A 23,555-nucleotide genomic window follows, 5' to 3' on the forward strand; every position below is an offset into this window, starting at 1 on the left:
ACATAGCTATGCTCTGATCAGACTGTCTGAAGTGGTTTCAACCAGACAACTCAATTCAATTGCTTACTCTTCCATAGCCTACTGCTTATTTATTTGGACTCCACTGTGCTGCTCTTGGCAACCACAACATCTTACAGAGTTGTTAGGTAGGTAGCATTGTCTGTAACAAGGAAACTCTGCTCACTTGTCCTGGGGTGTTCAAGCAGGCAAACTTCTCCTAAAAACTGTGTGCTGCACCTTCTGCCATTACTTTGGCTTCTTCATTCAGAGAAAAGAGCAGGCTGAGGTTCCCAGGGTCTGTTGCTATGCTACCTACGTCATGATGAATGTGGCCGTGGCTCACAGAAACTGTGGTTGCTTCATGTCCTTTTGTACTTATTGCATGCTTTATGGGAACAGTAGTAGCCTTGCTTATGGTGTTTGACAGTAAAATGCTGTTTATATAATGGAACTTCTGAACCCAGTTGCAGCATTTGGGTTGTCTGTATTTTTATAACTTTTCATTGAGTTTATTTGTAGGGATGTTTGAAACAGTATTTAAGTAAGGTTGATTTTGATCAAACATTCAGAAAAGTTTGTAATTGCGGTTTTACACAAAGGTTGTAGTCAGCAAATTCACAATAAATGCAAGAAGGCAGCTATAAAGCAGCCTTCGTCAGTGACACGGTTGCTTTGCAGGAAGCTGCCTTCTTTTACCTGTGCCTGTAGAGTGCATCACAGTCTGCTTCGATGTCTGAAACACGTTTACTTGGAAAAATACCATTCACAGCGCAGATTGTGTTCCTGGAGGCCAGTGGGTGGCAGTCTGGGACAGCTGGTAACAAATAACACCACGATTGCTTTCAGATGGAGTTGTGATAGGAGTACTGGAAGACTGCTGCATACCTTAGTTTCCTACCCAACAGCTAGATATTTGTTGAGATTTATGAGAAATTGACTGCATATGTGAGCATTCTGCTGATAAGGACGAATAAGAGTTTAATGTAATATGACTTGGCTTGTAGCACGGCCTTGAATAGAGCCTTGGAACAAAAATAAGCACATGCAAGTTGGTGTGATAAGACAGTTGATCATCAATATTACATCAAGTGTTTAGAAATATTGCTGAGACTTTGTTTGAAAAGCTGTCTGAGGAGGACAAAAGCAGAATTTCACAGATGCCTGAAACAGAGATTGGCTTTTCAGTGTATGCTTACCCATCACATCTGTAAGGCTGTGAAAGTAAACTGCTTTGTTGCTCTGATCTAGGAGTTGTGAATGGACTTTGGAGGAGAGGCACAAGCTTCACCGTTGTTGTGGTTACTGTGGTATGTGGCTTTTCCTTGAAGTTAGAGGGAAAATTAACGTTTGAAGTTTGTTAGACTTCCAGCTCTAATGTTGCTGACAGAGACTGTCAGTGCTGTGACCAGGAGGTAAGCATGCCACTGACCTGCAGCACAGGTCTGCTCCAGCTATGTTACCTCCAGGAGTTGAAATAACAGGTCTCTACTGATCCAGCTTGCCCTGACTGTAATGGGCCAGGGATTCTCCTAGAAGCAGCTCAGCAAATGATAATCTCTAAAGTTGCGTACATATTCTGTTAACAGAGATGATTGCAGAAGCACATTTTGTACATTGCATCTTCGTGCAATGCTATGGCTCGAGTTACAGGAGATAGCATAGAGAAACTGCCCTCCATCAAGGAGACTGTTTCTACTAGCATAAAGATTCTGGGCTGCATAGGGTGTGTGGAAGGGAACGCTGTATCCTACAAATATAGTAAGTTAGGAGTCTAGTTTTTGTATTCTATTTGAGCAAGAGTGGATAGTTTTCATCTTTCCAACAGAAGCATGGATCCTGAGGAATCCAGCTCTGTACTCAATGTTAGAGAGAAAGGTGATTCATGTCCTTGAACAGAGTAGCATATCTCTGCTTACAGAAAAGTGAAGATGACTGTTGGGATGGTGAGGCTGAAGTGGGATAGAATGAATGAATGGGTGCTGCAGGCATCTGGCTGACTATTTTTGGTGGAGCAGAGCTGAAAAGAAGACAAGCACAGAGCAGTAGGTCTGATAGAGTGTGCAAACCCAAAAGGGACTAGTAGCAGGGTAGCTGGATGCAGAAGACTGCAGTCCTGGTATGGTGAGTTTGCAGTGAGTCAGGCATACTAAAATAAGAGCATTTTAGGGATGGATGAAACAGGTGGCAATTGTGCTTAGGGAGTATGCAGCATCTGGGTATTGGAAAACTGCAGATGAGAACCAATCTGGTCAAGTATGATAAGCCGATAAATGTCCTGTTGCATGAGATTGCACCAGTTGAAATAGCAAAAAAAACCCAAAGGATTTAATAAAATAGGGTTTTGTGGCTGCAGAAAGGGAATGATTAAAGGTCAAGTGTGCTTGTAGGAGAGAGAGAGAGCTATTTTGCTGTGACTTATGCAAGCACTAATGATTTCAGGGAGGTGTGTCACTGATGCTGAGGGTGGTAATCCGGGCAGAGAACTGTTCCTGTGCCTTTGGAATACAGAAAGCCCTGACTAGCTGTGAGCATGGACTTGATGCAACCGCTTGTTTATTCTATAAAGCAAAGAATACTGCAAAGTTCCCATTCTTGAGTGCAGCTCTCAGTAATTTGCAGCTATCTCAGCGCGGAATGAGGAGTTATTTCAACTTGTGCTCCTGAGAAACACCTCTGTCATTACATGGTGACAGTGGAAATCTGAATTGGATTTGAAATCGGTGCATTTGCAGCTCACTGGTCACCAGTGAATGATTGTAGGCACCGGTGACCCATTTTAATCCCTCAGGGCATTGACTGGTTCTAGCTGCAGACCAGCAGCTCGCTGTTTTCGGGAAACGTGCTTCATCTGCTATCAAATGCTGTCCAGTGGCTGGGCTCTGGTGCGGGTTCAGCCTTGCTTTTTGTTTACTTCTTACATTACACAGCCAACGAGAAGGCTCAGCTGAGATCAGAGTCCAGCTCAGCTGGGTTTTTGTACTGGCGTGCTAAAAATAATCCCTGCTAGGACAGCTTTATAATTTGAACAGACAAGCAAGAACAGTACCCCTTTTGCAGGAGGGGGGGATTCAAGCAGAGTATGGAAAAGGTGACTTGCCTGTTTTTCCACAGGGAATTTGTGGCAGAGGCAGAAATTTAACTTAGATCTGAAATTCCACTCCAGGACTCCCGCTGTCTCAATCTGCTGCTGCTGGAAGCAGTTAAATGAGTGTTTGTGATTTTTAGTTTGACTGTCCCTTGGCTGCAATTTACTGCTCTTCTGTGGAAATGTGGTAACTGCTGCTGTGACTGTTCTGTGTCCACTCCAGTGCAGTGAAATGTGTCAGGTTAAATGGCTCTCTTTTGTGGGTCTGTTTTACTTGGCAGTGGAATTGTGAGGTCACTTTTTGCAGAGAGGGTGGAGGAGTACTTGCTACTTGGAAAAGCATTGTGAGTGCTGCTCTGCTGATGCTTTAGCTGCATGTTAACACTACAAGGGAGAGTGTTGTGGCCAGGCCATGTGCACTTAGTGCTTGCAGCACTTTAATTTCTGGGTATGGCTGCAGAAGATTTCTCCATCAGCTAAAGGGTTTCTCATTCCTTTTTCTTTTGTTTCAAGTTGCTTTTCTGTTATTTACCAACTTTCCTAAGCCTGTTCTGTATGGAACGTGTCTTTGAGAGTCTGATTCACTGGTAAAAGAGGTGCAGTGAAAAGTAGTTTAGGGTTCTTTTTCAGTAAGAGCCTACTGCCTTCTTAAAAAACAATTCACCACTTTGTTTCTGTTTAACTTTAGATCAAGTTTGTTCCTGTCCTCTGGAGGAGGGGGAAAAAAACCTCTTAAAAGGCAGCACAGGTTTAGTATGCACCCATGGCTTAGCCCAAATCTTAGTCAGGGTTAGCATAATTTAGTCAGTCTTTAGCTCTTTCTTGTACTGTTCCTTCTTGAAGGTGTTGCTCAAAAAACCTTGTCTCTAGGTTAAAAAAAAAAAAGCTGATGAGCAGGTGAGCAGAGATGTGCTAATGAAGTAGTTTAAATTAAACTTGGACAGTGAAAGGTGTTGTTTCATCACCAGCTTGCTGCCACTGGAAGGGGATGGCCTCGCTTCCCCTCCTGTTTTGTTTCTACTGCTTCCCTTGGGCTGGTCCTGATGTTCATGTGGCCTTGTGCCAAGCTGATGTAACTCACTAAAATGGCATGAGATGGGCCAAAATGGAGATAGGCCAGACCGAAGTCGGGCTTTATGCCAAGCCGGTGTACTGAATCTGTGTTCTTGGAGCAGAGACACACGGGCCTGTGCAGGGCAGGCAGATGGGGTTGCTGGAGGTGATGGTGGTTGGTACCTTCTTTGCGAAGGTGTAGGCATTGGAGAGAGGGCAGCACAGCACTGGATTCACTCCCGCTCACAAATGGTGCTAGACTGTGGGTGTGGAAAAGGTCAGCGAGCTGAAGCTCTGAGCTAATGGGCAGTGCCACTTTAAAATTTTTCTTTCTGCTGTGGAGATTATTGGCACGGCCTCCTTCAGTAAATGCAAGGTTGTTGCCATGGAGGACAGGAAATCCCTCGTCTGCACGGAGAAGGAAAACATTGGAAACTGTCCTACTGTAAAGCGCAGCTGCCTCTGTGCTGGGAGAGGGGTGCTTGCTTATGTAGGGTGTTTTCCAAAGGTTTCCTTTTTCTCTGCAAATCTTTACGCCTTTGCTCTGTTTCTTAGCACACTTTTTGCATGTTTGAAGAGACGATGGACGAAGGAAGTGAGAGCAGCTGGCTGGGACTAGCTTTAAGTACCCTGATTATTGTGAGAAGCAGAAGGGATTTTTGCTTGGGAGTAAGATACTTAACAAATCTACGGTATCTGCTTCATCCCTTAAATCCATGGGTCCTCTTCTTCCTCTTTCCTCTACTGCTTGCAGAGAAAGGTCTCTGCCTTTTCTTCCATTGGACCTCCAAAACCAGGAGGCCTTCCGGCTGCAAATGGGTAGAGCTGCCCTATCCTGCCTGTAGGAGGGGGAAGAAGTGAGATCTGAGGATGATCTTTCAGGATGTGTTGACCTCACCTTTCCACTGCAGGCTCTGCAAGAAGACTCAGTTCCTGTAAGAGCTGAAATCAGATAAGCACATGTGTAGGCTAATTAGTTCTGTCAAGCTTTTTAATGCCATCAAGTTGCATAAAGATTGGGATGCTTGGCTGCTGCTGGGCAATACTTGTCTGTCTTCTCTGTGGTCTGTCCCAGAGGTCAGACAAGGAGGTTATCATTGATGTGCACCAGCAGTTATTGGTGGTCTGTAGATGGATATCTGGATCAGCATTTTTCCTGCCTTCAGAAAGCGGTTTGTCACTTTTCTAGTTCAGCTCTGGTCCTGTCCCATTGCTGTCCTGTCTGCCCACACTGGTGCAGTCCTGAGCTGTGCTAGGTGCTGAACAGAAGCAGGTAGAGAAAGTGCTGTCTGACTCATTGAGCTTTAACTTCTGCTTAGTAATGTTTTCTGGGCCAAGTTCTCGTGCTAACACTCATGAAGCTGAACTTACTGTTGCAAGGCCCTGGAGGATGTTCCTGCATTGTAGACTATGGTGTTATAAGAGGTGTCTTGGCTGCAGAGGAAAGGGAGCTTGTGCTTTTCAGCTTCTCAGTACTGGAGGGTACTGCTTTTAACGTACTGTGTTTCAATGAGCTGTGTGGTTCCTAATGCTCTGCACTGTTGAAGTGGCAGCAAGCCTATGGGATACCTCTTGGGAGTTGCTGACAGGGATGGTGTGGGTGAGGCTGTGATACCTTTTACAAGCAGTGTGGTGGGTACAACATCGGAGCTGAAGGCTCTGATTGAGGGGTGAAACTCCCAGATCTTCCTTAAAGGGACTCCAGGATTTCCCTGGCAACTGTTCCTGGACTTGCCTCAGCTTTTTTTTTTTTTTTTGCAGTTCAGGATGATGTAATCCTAGTACAAGCAGCCCTCTTGCATGGTTTCTTCTCATACTGGGAGAGGAGCCTGAAGTGTCTTCTGATGTAAGCTGGCATTGTTGTGTTGACTTGCATGAATGCAAGGCTGATTTATGGTACTAGGGCTCTACAGCCATGTTTGCCTAGCTCTGAACGCAGTTGGTTTTGACGTCTGTCTGAAGTCAATATGCAGTGACCTTATTCACGTCTTCCTTTATGACTGACTGCAGAGCACTGCCTCTTCCTTTCCGTATCAGCCCTCCCTAGGTATATTTGCACAAGTCAAGCCCTACTATCTGTGTTGCCTTATTTTCCCATCGATAACTGACACAGGGTGGTTCAGATGTCTGTGCTTTGACGTGGTTCCTCTGCTCTGATGGGAGACCAGGCTTTTTCAGCTTAACTGAATAGCTCTGTCTATTGCAGAGTTCTTCTTTCAATCCTGGCATGGCCTTCTAGGTTGGGGCTGGCACCATTTGATGCAGGGCCTGGCTCAGTTTCTTTAAGACTATCTGATCCTTGTGGAGTTTCAGCCCTATGCCTTGTAAAACATGCCAGGGAATGGAGACGTTGGTCACTGGACATGAGACAACATGGAAAAGCCCTATCTCTCCCTCATGTGCGTGGAGAGAAACAAAATGTAGGAATTAAAGGCAATAAATGAAGATGATGTAGCTTATCTTCAACTTGGTTGTCAGTGACAGTCTTTCTGGCAACTGTGTGCAGCATGGAGTTGTCCTTTTATTTTCTAGAGACACCAGGCCAGCCCTTGATTAGAAGGAAAGGTGAAGAAGCATGGCTCTAGGAAGAGTGAAGGAATCATGTCTCTCGCATCAGACCCCAGGGCAGTATCTCCATGTTCTGTGGCAAGGATTGGTAAGAATGCAGCCAGAGTGAGCTCTCGCACAGGAAGAGGTGGGGAGGTATCACTAATGGTGCAAAGCAAGGCTGATGGGTGTGCTTCTGCCCCACTGTTTGTATGGGTGCACATACCTATGAGCCCCCCTCCATTAGACACTTCCAGGGGCTCCAGAGAGTGACTTCCACAAAAACCTCTGGCTTGCATTACAGTAAAGGGTAGTGAGGCCCTGGAACTGCTGCCCAGAGAAGCTGTGGTACCCCATCCCTGGAGGCACTCAAGGCCAGGTTGGAAGAGGAGCCCTGGGCAGCCTAAGCTGGTGGGGGACAGCCCTGCCCACAGTGTGGGGTGGAACTGGGTGGGCTTTGAGGTCCCTTCCAACCCACCCAGTTCTATGATTGATCAAGCATAAAGTGCGGTGTGGGTCTGGATGTTGCAAGTGGCTCAGTCTTGCAGAGAGGAGAAGAGGGAAAATGCAGTGCTGACTTGCTGTCCTTGGAACTGCACATGTAATGTTTGCCTGCTCAAGTGAAATTGTAAGCTGGAGGACGTATGCTGAAGAAAGGGGACAGTTGACTGAAAAGCTTTCCTCAGGCAGGATAACTTGGTCTACAAAAATGGTTTAATTGTAGAAGCCGTGTGGTCTGTGAGTATGCAAACCTTCAGGCACCAGAACTCCCTTGGTGCACACAACAACCAGAGGGAGGTGCAGTGAAAACAGGGAGCCCTCTGTGGGAGACAAGCAACTCTGTGTCTCAGTGGGGAAATCTTTGTAAATAAACCACCTGGCCATGTTTGGTTACAGCAGAGCTAAAAAAGGAGCAAGGACACTGAATGGAGTGGCTCCCTGACTGGTGACTGATGAGATGGATCAGTTTAGTGAGAGATGGAGGTGGGGACAGCTTCCTCCCTGATCTTCACCCACGGCAGGAAGGATGTAGGAATCTCACTGTCATGTGAGCATCGTGCTGCTGAGAACTCCTTGGTGTCTGCTGACCCGCTGTGAGGTGAGTTATACAGCAAAGGCATGGAGAGTGAAGTGGGTGGGCTGTCTCCTTGTTTCTTAGTGCTCTGTCCAAGGCAATGTGGAGCAATGGGCCCAGGGTCTCCTGTCAGCTCCCCTGTGGGCTGGAGAGATGGATCACCTTTGGGAAACCCACAGGGCCTTCACAATGGGATCACTTCTCTTGAGCACAACAAAGAGGGGAAGATAAGAGGATAGAGGGCAGCCCCTGCCCTCTGTTAGCTGTGGACAGAGGGGGCTAATGTGCAGCACTGGGTTTTGGTTCCTCCCTGGTTTTTGGTAGTGCTCTCCAGCAGCATGGCAATGTGTGTTGTGTAGCAAGCATGCATTATGACTATCCTGGTGTCACAAAAAGCTTTCTCTCCCAGCAATGTCAGCTGTGAGCTGCTCAAGGCAGGCCATGACCTTTACTGGTGTTAGTGTAACACCTCGTGCAGAGGAGTCCTGATCCCAACCCTGAGCTATTGCCTGGAAGCAGGTGTTTCTCAGCCCTCTGCACCCTCCTTGCTGCAGGGCCCTGTGGTCAGGTACTTGCTGAGTGGCAGAGAACTGAGGAGGCTGCACCGGGGTTCCAGCCACCTGCAGACAGTCTCTGTGCTGGTAGTGGGACAGAATTCTGCAGAGCCGGGCCAGAGAAAACAGGTTTATTTCCTTGGCCTGGACTCACAGTGAGGCTTAAAGGAGAAGGGTTGCAGTGCTGTAGTGAATGAAGACAGATTGAAGGGGGAAAGCTGGAGGGAAGGAGAGGCAGCTCACAACACTGGAATGAGCTGAGGACTCCTGGTTACAGAACTGCAGTGTCTTAGCCCTTGCATCAAAGTACTTAGAAGTGGATGTCTCAGTATCTGTGACTGTTGATCACTGAGAGCATCCTTGTGCCAGATGCTTGCTGCCCATATGGAGCCCAAGCTTGTGTTGCCTGATGGGAGCAGGGGGGGTGGGGGGAGCCTTTGCTCTGAGCTGAGTATCCCCATGGCTTCAGCACAGCCTTTGTCCCTGTGTGGCTGCTCAGCCAGGCCTCTATGCTGCTCCTGCTGGGCTGTGCAAGATGTATTCTTGCCATATGTTTTTTGTTGCCACGAGTGAGTGAAGCCAGAAATCTGATATGTGAAAGCAATATCACGGCTGATTTCCTGGGGCTGGTAAGTACAGGAATTATAAAAACACTTTGGCATGTTTCAGCGAGGTGCTTCTTGTAGCATAGCACTAGGCTGGCGAATGAAAGGCAGAAAGCAGAGGGTGATCAGCTGTGACAAGGACACACAGCAGGTGGGTGAAGCTTTTATAACAGGAGTGCTTCTGTACTTCAGGGTCCTGCTGTAAATTCAGGAAGAAAGTGCTCTTTTGCTGAGGGGAGGCTGGGTGTGATTTTTTTTCCCTGTTAAATATCAAAAGCAGGCTCTGCTTCCCTGGCCATCATTCCTTTTGTCCCACAACTTGCTTTCCAGCCTTGGGTAAAAGAAAAACCCCAAGAAAGTGGCTTGAGGCTTCGAATGTCTGCAAAGGTCAGATCAAAGAGGAATTCATGCAGGAAAAATGGAATGAAAGGGCATCTGCCTGCCCCAGGGTGCCTGTCCTTAGGTCTCCAAGTGGAGGAACAAGAATGCAGGGGGCACATTTCCACAAGTAAGCATGCAGGAGTGTTTTGTGGCCCAGCAGGCAGGGCTTGGCCAAGTCCATGTGTTATTAAATTGCCTCTAAAGCAGGGCAGACACATCTATGCTGCCTGCTGGGAAAGCTGTCTGACCCACTGTGCCCTAAATGTGGGATATCTACAGACAAGCTACAAGGAACATCCTAACAGCTGCATTTCCAATTCCTAGCAATGTTTCCTGATGTGTTTAAATACATTATTCCGAGAGCACTGGAACTGCTGCCTCCTGCCATTGTTGTGGCACCATGCTGATGGGTCCTTGCTGGTGCACACCAGGATGGTGATGCTTCAGCTCCAGAACTTGAGGCTGAATGTATTTCAAGAGGGCCCTTTTGGCATTTTGCAGTGGATGGGATGTGATGGTGGGATTCTTGTGGTTGCCTTTCCTTCCCGTGATGGTGCTAGCCTTTCCTACTGGTGCCAGATATCAGGTGTTATGGTGATGGATCCTGCCTGTGGATCCAGGCAGGTGAGTCTGCAGCTGTGTCCAGATCAACAAGTCAGCTTTAAACCTAGTGCCTTGAAATAAGCCCAAGGAAAGTGCTTTGTTGCTGAACCTGGGGATTTGATGTGTCTGTGCCTGCGGCAGGCACCCTGGAAGCTCTGTGTGCTGCTCAGCAGCACCCACAGGCACAACGTCTGGCAGAGCTCCCGCCTTTGCCTTGTCTGTAAATATTTGCATCCTTTCCTTGCCATCAGTAGCCTGGTATTTGCTCAGAGAAGGTAACAGATGTTCAGTGAAGTCATTTTCTGGACGGCCAGGTCGTGGGAGCTGTGTAGGAAGGCTTCCTGGGGGGTGGGGACCATGGTGCAGCGAAGCAGCAGTGCTTCCTTCTGCTGCAGGGCACGGTCTCAGCACTGTTCTCCTTGTAATTTGTGGAGCACTGTGTATATCCAGCTACTGCCTGCAAAGCAGGAGGTGTTCTCGGCTTGGAGCACTGGTGTTTGGCAAGTGGCTGTATTCAAGAGGAAAGAAGAGGGCTGTTGGTAAACCCGTGTGTCTAATCTCTCATCTTTCAGTGCTTTCCTGAGTCAACCAGTTCAGTGGTTACTGATTTACTGTTTCTTCTTCCTGAGACTCGAAGGGGAGTTCACGTTGGCTGGTTTTCCAGAGGCAGAATGTGTTCTCTTGAGGGCAATGCCTTCCCAGGGTCCCTAGTCTCTCTCAGTCATGGGCATGGATTGATCAGTGCTGCTTCACCTCCTCAGGGACATCACCCACCGGAATCCTGCCCAGCATAACCCATCAGTATCTCTGCACTGACCTGGAGCAGTATCCGCTTTGGCACTGCGGGTGGTATTTAAAAGGGTGTATAGCTTCACTGCCAGCCAGAGAAAAGCCAGACGTGGAAAGTGGTTAGGCTCATTCCTTCATCTGTGCACCTGCTGCAGTCACTACAGAAGAAGCCTTTGGGAAGCATTTGCCAAATGTTTCTCTTTGAAGCAATCCAGGTTGAAGCAATGCTCTTGATTCCTGCCTCCCTGCTGCTTTACAGTGCTGCTCTGTGGGACCAGAAGTAAAACAGCAGGGGACTGACCCAGGATGGAAATAACCCAGCAAAAATGATGGCTTGGGTGCTGCTGTTGACATAAGCTGAGAAACCATGCTCACGGTCAGAAGTTCAGTGGACTTTAGAGGTCTGCAGTAGGTCTTCTGGTAAAGGCATGTTTTGCCCATATCAGAGAATGGTTTTTAGAAATATGCTTTCTCTGTTGATGTGCTTATTCCTACAGGGGATAACAGCATCTTTCAGAGGAAGAGAGCCCCAAACCCTCAATCTCACGCAGAAGATGCCGAAGTGAGAGTGGATGATGCACTGGCCTGTGTCTCATTCTCTGAGTTCTGGAGATATCTGCCCTTGTTAGAGTGGTGTAACTTGCACGGAGTCAAAACTCTTTGCTTTCATCTGTCAGAAGGGAAGTGAATGAAGAGGGCAATTAGTCAGCGTTAGCACCTGTCAAGGCAGGAGGCAGCTGGTGCTTCTGTGGGTAAGTCCCTGTCTGTCCACCTGCCTGCTTTCATGCTGCATATTCTTCAGGAAGGGCCCAGGCTCTTCAAGGAGGAATTAGGGTCGTTGCAGCCCTGTGAGGGGCTCAGAGGGACACCAGCCTGCTGTAACATGGTGCAGCTGAGTCACAGCTTTCCCTTGGCTGTAGAGTGCTTGGTCCCCAGCCTTGCTTTATTTAGGATTGTAGCAGAAATAATGTCATGGCTCGAACCAGTGATTGAGCACCTGGTGGGAAGGTAGGGCCTACCCAGGGGAGCTCAGGTGCATGCAGTGCTCCTGAGTGATTGGAAGAGGTGGAGCTAGGATCCACCACTTCCCAGACCTCATTTAATGGTTGGCAGTGGAGGCAAGGGTATCATGCTGGAGATCTTTGTATACCTGAGGCCTTCTGAAGGTAAGCATCTTCTTTCCTTTATTTCTGTGCCCATGGCTGTTGTATGTGAGCAAATCTTCGCTTGCTACAGCCTAGGACCTTGCTGCTCTGCTCTCATTGCACTTTCTGTTGCATTACAAGGGTCAGAGGAAGCACGGAAACTCTTGGACAGAGCTGGGAGTGCTGTCACTGCTTGCTGGCAGGTTTTTCTTTTCCAGAGAACGTGGTCCCAGAGTACACTCCCAGAAGGGGCTGGGACTTCGTAAGGAACAGGAGGAATTAGGGACACAGTACCTGCCTTCAGCTCCTCAGGATGCTGCAAGCCGCCCCCAGTCCTTCCAACTGTGTCTGGGATCCCCACTGCACTATTCCAGTACTGGGCAGAGAAACCTCATGTCAACAGCTGCTGTGCTCTGCTCTTCTCCAAAGGCTCCCAATTAATTCTTTAAAACACAACCCATCTGTTCTCAGCCTGCAAGCTGCTTGAGATAGGGGCTGTCTTTGCTGTGTGTATTAGAACAGCGCTGCAGAAAGGGGTCCTGGCCTTGGGCGCGGTGACAAGCAGAACATTAAACTTTGTGTGAAGTGGCTGTGTGTTCTGGCACAGCCGTAGGCTGATGAAGTTGTCAAGGGAAATACCATATTTTTGTGTTCTCAGCCATGTGCGGAAACCATCATGAATACAGAAGGGCATCTGCTCAGTCTGGAGATTTTTACTATCCCCTTGCGCAGCTGCTTCTTTAGTGTTGTGGGTACTACTGAGCCGTGTTGTTCTCCTGGATCTTTCTTTCATGCAGTTTTATTCTGAGTTTTGTTTTTCTGGAAGCATGGTGGGGGAGCTGAGGCTTGTCTCTGTGGTCTTTTCTTTGCTGGATCTCCAGGCTTGTGCTCCGGAGCTCAGCAGGACAAGGGTGCTGCTGAGCACGTGGCATCCTGTGCTGCCTCCTGCCCTTTGTGGTGCTTCTGCACTGGGCTGGAGGCTGTGTCCTCGGGGCTCCTGATAACCACATCAAAACAGGCCTGGCCCTGTGACTGAGCCAAGGCTCTAATTACCGATGCAAACTCACTTTTATGGTTCAGATTTGTTAAAGATTTTTGGCAGGCTGACCGGAGAGCCTTGTGCCACATCAGGAGCTGCCTGTGTCCAAGCGCTGCACGTTGGACTGTACACTGCCTGTTTTCCTGCACAGAGATAGCATAAAATCCACAACCGTGACTAATTAGGTAGAAATTAGATGTTCTGCTCATGCAAAACCTAGACCAAATGTGTGCTGCTCAGAGGTCTGGTGCACAGATGCTATGTTACTGAGCGTGGAAGTGCAGCTGGAACACTCAGGTACTCTCCCTGTGTCACTGTGCAGCCTGCAGGGCAGGAGCCTGGCTGTCATGCTGCCTTGGGGTGGGCAGTGCTGCTCCATTGCTTGCTCTTCTCCACTGCTCAGGGTGCAGGTGGCTGCGTGGCTCAGCTGGGATGTGGTTAAAGATTACACCTAAAGGTCAGCTTGCTTAAAATCATTTGAGGGAATGTTTTAATTAAAAAAGCATTAAAAAAAAAAATCGGTGTATGTGATAGTAAAAGTGCGATCGCTTTTCCTCACTGAGTGGTGGCAGTGAGTAGCTGTGGTTTGTGTCCATCTTTCTTATCTGTGCCTGCATGGATCAGGATCACTTAACCTGCTTTCAAACCCTAGAAAAAGTGACTCCAGCCACCTCCTGTGCATGCTCAAAGCTGGAGTCCCAAAGCTGACACTGGCTGTGCCCTGCAGCCCAGTGGGGGTGTGAGAAAGAGGATGGGCTGGGGCATCTCTTCGTGCTGTCCTGGCTGTCAGGAAGGCACTCCCTGCAGCCAAGCTTACAGCAGCAAGCTGCTTGCCAGCTGTGTGGGCAGGCTGAATGCATAGGTCATGTGGTATGGATGCAGATTTTTAGTTCACTTGAAAACTGAGCTAAGCCGGAGGGTTGTGCAATAAGCCCGAGGGACAGCTGTTGTGGCAGTGGATAAATGACCAGGAAGCAAAAAACACTATTTCCCTGTTTCAGAGGCAGAGAAATCTCTCTGTTTTCTGCAGTGGGGTTGCACGTTGAGGTTTTGGATCCAGATGGGAGAAATAGCCTTAGCTGCAGCCCTAAAAAGGGTGGTTGAGCCCACACCTTCGCATCTGGGTGGCAATGAGCGTGGGTCCCAATCCACTGCTGTGGGAGGAACCACTGAAGGGCACTTTGGTATTGAAGGGTTAAGCAGTGTGGATACAAGGAATGAGCTGCGGTGCTCCTTTTGTGAGTCAGAGGGAAAAATGTGCCCTCCCTCTCAGATGTTTCCCTCTGTCCAAAAATGGCTAAATGGGCTCAGTGAAAAAAAAGCAAGGAGGCATTCCTCATATTCTCTGGAGTAATTAGATTTAAAAGCCCATACTTAAAGGGGTAGCTTGCAGCAAATTAAATATGACTCTGGCAGGAATTCTGCAGGAAGGCTGCTGTGTGTTGGGTAGTACAGAGCAGGCTGGGCACTGGCTGGGGAAAAACAAGACTGTCAGAGATGGACGTTAACGAGCGGTCTGTTAGTCAGCATGGATTATTGAACACAGGAGGTCAGTCTGTCTTCTTTATTTTATTAGGGATGGCTGACACGCAGCAATAACCACAGGACTCGACTGGGTTTGCTTCTGAGCGCCCAGGTTAATGGTATTCAACCCCATCCAAAACCCATTCATGTCAACAGGAGTCTTTCCTCCAACTTTCAATGTGATTTGGAGCACGACCAAAGTTAGTTTAATAGGCTCTTTTTAATATATATCCTGTGATCCTCCTGCAGCCAAATGGCCTGCGTTGTCTTCTCTGGAGCAGGATTGCAGGCACTTACTACATCATTTGCTGGTGGCAGTCTGCCTGTGCTGAAGCACATGTGAGAGCTGGTCTGCAGCAAACACCTCTGTGCAGAGAAACACCATCTCTGCCTCCAGACCTCCCAAGGCCCCTCTTCTGCCTTGTGAGGGTTCATGGCTGCTGTTGGTCTGAGGCCTGTATGATGAGGGGGGGAAAAGCAAAGCTTAAAAAGAGAGAGAAATGAAGAGGAAAGGAGGAACATTAACGTGTCTGTCTCATAGCCCACCCTTCCTGCCTCCAGCCAGCTGGAGATGCTGACAGCACTGCGTAAGGATTTGGTGTGGGGGAGTTGGTGCCACCTTCTCTCTGGCCCAGAGCTGGAGAGATGTCTGCCTTGCTGCCCAAAGGGTTTCACGGAGGCCTGGGCTATGAACAGGGCCATCCTTGCCCTTAGGGGAAAAGTGGAAAGATCTCCAGGCCTCTTCTCAGTTTCTGTCTTCGGGGAAAAAAGCAAGTCCCTGCCAACCCTAGAGAGACCTGCTGGGGCTGTGCCATCTGAGCCATCTGTCCTAGTGCCTGCTCAGTGCAGGACTGTGCTAGCAGACTCCGTGTGTATGTCCTTGTGAGGTTGTGTGAGACAAACACCAAGGGGAGAGGTCCCAAGAGCATCTCAGCCAGGCCACTCATACCAGCAGTGCAAGGCCTACTGAGCACTGCTGGATGGATGTCAGATGTTTCCAAAGACCTCCTGACCCTGCAGGCTTGTTCAGAGACTCTTTCTTCTTGATGTGGGTTTTCCCACTGCTGCGAGGATTCCTGACCTGCCAAAGAGGTCTTGGTTGGCCAGAATGTCCCTAGTGAGAATGGTTTAGAAATATAAAAATTGTGAGAGAAAATAGAGGAAGAAGGAAAGAGGAGGCAGAAGAGGTTTCTTCAGGGTGTTTCAGTCACTGGATAAGAGTTTCTTGTTCCTCTGGGGCAGAATGACTTTCTGGGATAGAACAGTTACTTCATCTCCACTGTCAGGGTGGACTTTGCTTTGTGGCTTGTGTCTGGTAGAGAGATCCTGGCTGGGTATCCTGAGCAGAGATGGAGTTTTTTTCCTCCCTAGCTGATAATCTTTATGGGACGAGGATTCAGCTCTCCTTAGTGGCATCTGCAAATGCTAAGCCTGGGCAACTCAATGGAAGTGTCCTCATGGTGCCTGGACAGAAATGTTGAAGTTTCTCAGTACTGAGCCCGCACCTGTTGGTGGCTTTTACCCTGTAAAAGTTGGATACATACAGAGGAAGCCAAACCCAGGGCTTCTGAGTTGCAGGTCCTTCCCCAAGCTGGGCTTTCCTTTGCAGGACATTCTATTTAAGTGGAACCCTTAGTACAGCAGAGTGCTGAGAATCTTGTGCGGAGGTGAGCACTTCAACAATGTGGCTTAGTGAAGGTGAGGATTCAGCTTGTTCTTCCCTTGCCCAAGTGCCTGCAACACATGCAATACAGTTTCACCAAAGACCATCCAGTGTCAAATCCCAGCTGCGTCTGTCTGAAGCTCTCCAGTGTGGATGTGTGGGATTTGTTTCTGCCTGGTACAGAAGGAGGGGCTAACCCCATGCTTTATCCCATCATGCACAGTGACGGGATATGTGTTCCCAGCTTGAGCCTGGTCCACAGAGCTCTGGGCAAAACCCAGAGGGACAGTTGGGGCCACTGAGCCAAGCTACTTCACCATGCTTTCTTCCCATTGTGCTTCACTGCCTTAGTGCATTGTGTACTGTATGGGCAGTGTCCTGCTGGGAGCAGGGGGGGAGGCTTTGGCCCTTGGAAATCAAAGGAAAGTCTAGTTGAAAATAGTTCATTTGCTAAAGCTCATTCCTACCCAGCTCTGTGCAACCGGCTGTCTGCTTGATTTAAGCTCTCAGAATGATGCTGGGGTGATGCTGGCTGAGCCTCTGTACCCAGGATGCCTTGAATAACCTGAAAGAGAAAGGAAGAAGAAAGGCAAGGTTGGGGACACAGAAAGTACACTGAGAGAATGAATTCCTGTGTGCATCGGTTCTTTTTTTGTGGGAGCACAAGTTGTTTTCTTCTTCAATGTAAAGTGGCAATTTCTAAGCCAAAGTAGACTGGTTGAGGGCACTTAGGAACATGACTTGGACTTCACAACAGCGAGTGCCCTGTGCTCCCAGCTGTTCAGCTTGCATGACCGAGTGCAGGTGAGGCTCTTGAGGGCTTTATTTTTTTTTTTGCCTAAAGTCTTCTATTTCCCTCAATTTTAAATTCACTGTTGCTCTCTGCTGCAGGCACCCATTTCCTTAGTAGTGTGTGTACCAGCTCTGCAGACATAAGCATGGTGCTGACCCCTTACCCTGCCTAGCAGCCCCCCCCCCCCCCCCACCGTATTCCTATCTTCTGAACAGGAAACCTTCCTCAGCATGTTATGCCTTTTATCATTTCTTTTTTCTTATTGCTAAGTGTCAAGAGCTGGTAGGCTGAAATCATGATGCGTACCTCCAGCTGTCCTCTCTACCTGCTAGTAACGTGGATCAGACTCCCGTAGTAGGCTCATGTCTCCATTTGTCAATAAGGAATGGGGTTGCACTTTTCCATGCAGCTGAAGAGAGCCATCACTTTGATCCTATTAAAGCCTCTGTCCCGTGAGTATCTCTGCTGCCAGCTCACTGTCAGAAAAAGAAGGAATTGAAAGTATGAAAGTACTTCAAGAAATGGAAAATTGCTGAAACCTGCTTTTTACAATAGTCTTTTCCTCTCTGTGACCTAACAGGGTGGAAGTTTGTGTCTGTTGTATGTGTGCTGCTTGGGTGAAAGCTGACATTCCTTTGCTGTCCGGACTTGTGTTTCAGGGAGAAGCCCCCACCAGACGCCATGAGAGCCACAAGCATCGCTTACTGGAAACTATCTTCCACTTTCTCTCCCTGACCTTGTAAAGGGAAGCAGTTAGAAAGCCCTGCTTCTTCCTTTATGACAGAAAAGAGATTTGAAAGGGCTTTGTGGCAGCAGAAGGAAACTCAGGCAGCTTGCACATGACCCTTCCACATGGCTACAGACATGGGTATCTTCCACAGCGTTTCCTGTTCGGTAGAGCACCTGTGGCTCTGGCACAGAGAAACACCTGGAGGCAAACATTCTGCCTTCTGCAGCACTTTCTGGAGCTATGGGCTGCAGGTGGTCTGGCAATGCTGTGGGTGAGGCCTGTATGCTTTTTTCAGTAGCTTCCTCTGGCTCTCAGCTGCTGAACCATCTCCTGGGCCAGCAGCTCCGTGTCTGTGGGATGACTCAGTGCCTGGCGGAGGCAGGAAGGGCCAGCAGCCCCCAGCCCGTGCCTGAACAGACCCGGCTTTGTGCTGGCCAGCTTAAAGGAGCTTTATGGCTCTTCCGGGCCCCGCACAGGACCTGCTTTGTGGGGTGCTGTGGGGCAGGGCTGTGCTCATGTGGCTCTACTGAGCTTGTGCTGTCCTGAAGGCTGTATGTCACCAGCCCCAAGCTAGCATCGTAGGTCTCGTAACCAACTAGGGAGTGTTTAGTAACAAGCTCCTTGCCAAGGGTCTCCTAATCACATGTAAATATGTGAAATCTCATCTATGCAAGGCTTTTTGTTCACACTTCTGCTGCTCGGTTTCATGTTAAAACCCCTGCTGCAGCTGCAGTCTCTCAGTTGCAGGGGCAACCGTATGGTTTGACTTTAAGACCAAAATAGTGATTTTTTTTTGATGTGTTAGGATGTAACAGGTGTTTGATAAATTACCACAAACCTGTCTCAATGGAGAAGGATTCTTTTAAAGTTCCTTCTAATATTCCCAACTGGAATTAAATCTTAAGATGTCATTTCAAAATGAGAAAAGTCCTGGCACCTTGGTTTTCAAGTAAAAAGCTTTGATATCAAAGCCATCAGAATGGTTCATTGGTTGTGGCATGAATCTGCAAACACTTCTCCTTCAGCTGGAGCTGCATGTTTTGGCAACAGGAATTAGTCACCAGAAAAATTAATTGCACCAGCTCTGTTTGCTATTCTTGCCCAGTGTGTGCCACCTGCTTGAGTGTTCCCAATGCAGTTTCTGCAGATGGCTTCTCCTTCTTTCACCCGTTTACTTGTGCATGTAATGGTGGGCAGTGAGTGTTCTCTCACCTCCTCTTGCTGCCCACTGGCATTGTGGTGTGGTTCCCATGTAACCCAGTCACATTTCTTGTAAAATCCCTGCAGCTGCAGAGCGCTCCAGTGGTTGTAAAGGCTGGAATCTGTGCTGCTGCTTGTTGCACAATGTTGGCTGGCTCCTCTTCTTCCCCAGGGGCTGGACCCTGCTTCCTACGAATGGGGTTATTGCCGTGTGCTGCTGGAAACATCTCTTACTGCAGTGTGTCTGCAGCTTATGGCTAGTTTTGCTTGAATTCCATCAAGCTCTACAAGAACTCACATGCAGGAATGTGAAAGGCAAGGATTTTAAAGAACTGTTTTGCAAACAGCTTTTATAATCATAAAATGATGATCTTACAAATCTTTTCCAAACTAAATCATGCCCAACCATCAACCTGACCTACCAAATCCTGTCACTAAACCAGGTCCTCAGTGCTACATCCATACATCTCTTGGATACCTCCAGCATGTGGAGACTGCACCACTGCCCTGGGGCAGCCCATTCCAAGGCCTTAACACCTTCTCCAAAAGGAAGTTTTTTTCCAGTGTTCAGTCTGAACCTTCCTTGGCACAACTTGAGGCCATTGTATTATTGGAGTTTTAGGGCTCAATCACTTTTGCAGTGTTACCTCATCAGCTGCAGGACATTTGCACAGCAGAAAGCCTGGAATAACACAAGGTGAACCTGGCCTTAAGCACATGTAGGAACAGTTAAGGTTGCGCAGTTTTTCTTATAGGTATGCTGCCAAGCATGAAGATAGAACTGTGAAATGCTGTGGCAGTACTCATGCTGTAATCCCAATGTTGCTAGCAGGCAATTCATAAGAAGTCACACTGAGGTTTGCTACCAAACTCTGGTGGTCCCTAGGCTGCATCAGTCTGCTCTCAAGTCCCAGTGCTGCAAGCAGGTCTCTTGTTCTTACCATGCCTGGGGCTGGGCATGGTGGTCCTTGCAGCACCTTCCTGAGCCTGTGCCTTCCCCCAAAGATTGGGTTTCCAGCCCTTTTCCCTCCAAGCTTCTGTGAGTATGGCTTTAGGAAATCTAAGAGTTGTGGAACAATCTACATTGGAAAATACTTTCAAGATAATGGCGTCCTACCATCAACTAACCTTCTAGGTCACTTCACTAAACCATGTCCCTTAGTGCTGTGTCCACATGTTTTTCTTTCTCCTAAGGGTGCAGCCCTTGCCATCACTGGAACCCCAGGATGCTGAAGGAAGGGAAGGTAAATGGTCACAAACCGTGTTCTCGAGTGTCGTGCGGCCTTTCTGGATGTGTGTCTGTGTGCATGAGGAAACCATCCCAAGGAAGCAATTCTCTACTGTGCAAGTGCTGGAGCACAGGCAAGGCACAAGCTGTTCAGAGAGGTAATGGTGGCTCCTTCATGGGGACCTTCAGAAGCCAGCTGGACTGGGTACTGTGCTCTCGGTGTCTCTGCTGGGCAGGGCCTGCAGCAGATGGACATGTGTAGAGGTGCCTTCTCACGTCTGCCATGTTGCTATCTGTGACCACCCAGTACATGGGCTGTAACCTTGAGGGGAACTCCCTGGGATGTGTCTGTCCGGTAACAGAAACAGCTGCAGAGCTAGGAGGAACCAGAGCACCTGAAATTGCTGCAGGAGGGCATGATGCTATTTTTTAAGTGTGACCTTCACCACACATTACAAGCTAAGATTTAAACTGAAAAAAATGAGATAATGCACCTCTTTAATGTGGGAAATAGCTTGCTAGCAAATAGGGACAGTGAAGTCAGGCTGGCAGGTGAATTAACACCACTACTGGTCTCCTTTTTAGTTCTTGAAAGTAGAAGAGCATATTTTTAGCAACGGGGTTTTAAGTGTTTTAGGCCTGAAACCACCTTGGGGGCTGAAAGTCAAGCCTGCCCTGCCAACCTGTGCAGCTGCTTGAAAAAGGAAAGGACACGTAGGTGGAGAATTCAAACCAAATCTGCTGTGAGCCCTGGCTCTCTGGTAGAGATGGGGAGGTGGGTGTGACCAGAGAGAAAATGGTCACTGAGGCGTGTTGCTGCTCCTGCGACTCCCTGCCTGGGGCTTAGGGGGATTTAGTGACAGTAAACACCCAGTTCCTGCAGCAACATGGGTTGCAGCCCGCCAGGGTCAGTGCCATCTTGTTGTACTGAAGAGCTCAGGGGTCAGACGGTGCACGGTGGCTGGGTGATGAAATCTGAGCCCTTGAGAAAGGAGGGGAGTTTTAATGAGATAGTGTGAAGTGGCTTGCCTTTGCCAAACCGTTTGGGAGAAATAGCTGATTTTTGAATAAGAGGGAGATTTGTAAAAAGATCTGCCCCGTGGATTTCTCTTTCTGGGGCTCTTGGCTCTCTGTGCTGCCTCTGTCTGTGGCACAGATTTCAGCTGAACTAATCCTGTAAAAATGCTGCAACATCCTCTTAATTCCCTCTAAACCAGACTTTCCTTAGGATAACCACAGCAGAGCCCTGAATCAGTGCAGGCTGCATTCAGGCAGTTCTCCTCACCTTAAATCAGAGCTTGGATGAGCTGAGCTGAGATGCTGGGCAGGGAGTTGGGAGGGCTGGTGGAGCTCACACTCTTCTGCCATGCTTTGATGGGGCGGTACATTTATCTGGAGGACCTGTGGGATGGCTGAGCTTGTCTTTGTATATGAAAATATACAGGGGGGAAAAAAAAAAGCAATCCTAAAGCTTCTTCTGCTGCTCATCTTTCTATAGAAACAATAAGCAACGTAAGTCCTAGTGAAGTAGTCTCTTGGAGCTTGGGAAGGTGGTCCATATAGATCTGCTGAGTCTGGAGATGAGACACATACTGCGTTCCAGCAAGTCTCAGATTTCTTCTACCATAGGGCTGGTAGTCCTGTGTCAGGGTCTGAAGCTGGTTGTTTTTCATAGAATGGGAATGTAGCTGGAGGAAGTCCCATGGGACTTGGAAGGAAACAGGGAGGGAAGAGACAAAGAGAAGATGGAGAAAGGCAGTGAGCTGGCTACCTTGAGAAGCTGATTGAAATGATCACTGTATAACTGAAAGCTAGTAAACATGTCAAAACCATGTTCCTGACATCCTGTGAGCAAAGTCACGTGCATCAGCAGAGCAGGGCCATTGTCTCATGAGCAAACTCCTGTTCCTCTACTGTACGGACCGGAGCTTTCACCCAGAGCTGGGGCCTGATGCTCACAGCTGGTTACCCTGCTCTGCTGGGAGAATGCTGGTCAGAGGATGGCCCCCAATGTCCTTCAGGTGTTTTAATGAGTTGGGCTGAGCCTTGTCAGGTGTGGAAGGAGGGTTAGGAGGAGGATGGGCAGATAGGTTTCTGGTAACCATCTCCACGGTGGTAAATCTTACAGACTGAAGTGGTAAGACTTGAGTCCCCCAGCAGATGATGTGCTGGGAAGGGAAGGCTGTGTAGAAGAGCCCAGGAGGAACCTGGGTCTTCTGCCTGCAGAAGAGAGAGATGATAGCAGCATTGTAGATAAATTGCTTTGTCTCCAGCTAATTGATGGTGCTGATTCCTGCTTGCTGATCCCAGACAGGCTTTTCAGGGAAAGTCTAAACATTAACAAAACAAGTGGTGTACACACAGCTGAGCAGCTCAAACACAGCGTGGGTGGTATGCTGGAGGGCATTCACACACAGACACAAAGGAGGGGGTCTTCCTGATGCTGGAGCTGGAGTGTTCAAGGCTGCCTTCTATTGATTTGTCAAATATTTGCTTGCATCTGCAACCTTCTGACATTCCCATAACAGGGGTAATTTCAGCTGCAGGTACGCTGGTGGTGACTTTGAGCAGCAGCAGGGACCTGGGAGCAGGGCAGCACACTGGAGATCCCCACGAGTGAAGTTCCTCTGGAAGGAAAGAACAGCAGTTCTCGGTGCTGGGCCTTGGTGAACTTCACTGGTGCCCTGGGGCAAGGCTCTCACACTCTTTTCAGAAAGGTTCTTCTGAGCAAAGATGGTGCCATGGTGTCCATGTGTTCCAATCTTGGCCATCCACATTGTGCTGGCCAGTGGAAATTACTGCTCCTCCAGGCATTGGTGAAGAACACCTGCAGCAGGTGCAGATCTTTCTTTCTCCATGCAAGGAGAGGGCAGGCTTCTCAGTGTGGGAAGAACATTCCTGTGTTGCTGTATGGACAGGTGAGAACATCTGCTCCCTTTGGAGATGTTGCCCTGAGGGAGGATTTGGGCTAAGAAGCGTCCAGCTGTTGTACTAAAGGTCATCTCAGTCACACCTAGGAAAAAGGCATCCTGAAGGCTGTCTTCCCCTTGCCAAGTCATTTGTGCCTTTAGAAACTAAGCTTCAGACTTTCACATTTCAGAGATATGTCCTCAGCAGTGAGGTACAGGACAGGCTTTTCTCGGCAGTGATTTCTCTTAGGAGTTGATTGCTTTTAGTGTGAGTGTGCCCAGTTCATTTTGTGTTTACCAGATGTGATCTGTGGTATTTATTAACCTGCAGTTATTATTAATTGCGGTGATATTCCCTTCTGCTCATAGATATTTCCTGTGTATGGGCAGAACCATTTTAGTTTTTTATTAGCTATGTTGCTAATTAGACAATTATGAACACTTTTTCTGGGTTTCTGAGGAAGCTTCCCCTCATTCTAGACCTTTCTCCACCCTTGCTCAAGACTTCCTTTTCCTTCCTGCCTTGCTCTTCCTCTTGGAGGATATCTCAGCTCTTTTGTAGAGTGTTGATATGGTGACCTGCTGGCTTGCCTGAATTCGGCCACATCTGTCTTGGCCTCTCTTGAGACACA

At 48.3% G+C, this 23,555-nt stretch overlaps 1 protein-coding gene across 1 annotated transcript in view; it reads left to right on the forward strand.

The window, feature by feature from the left end:
• The first annotated feature begins 22,570 nt into the window (after positions 1–22,570).
• Positions 22,571–23,555, forward strand: part of RRBP1 (ribosome binding protein 1) — a 36,104-nt gene continuing 35,119 nt past the window's right edge. Inside the window, exon 1 of the mRNA XM_046938579.1 lies at positions 22,571–22,932. The gene's annotated coding sequence lies outside the window, so the exon portion shown is untranslated. The remainder of the gene's footprint in view (positions 22,933–23,555) is intronic.

This window comes from Gallus gallus, chromosome 3 (genome assembly GCF_016699485.2).
Source record: "Gallus gallus isolate bGalGal1 chromosome 3, bGalGal1.mat.broiler.GRCg7b, whole genome shotgun sequence".
NCBI lineage: Eukaryota > Metazoa > Chordata > Aves > Galliformes > Phasianidae > Gallus > Gallus gallus.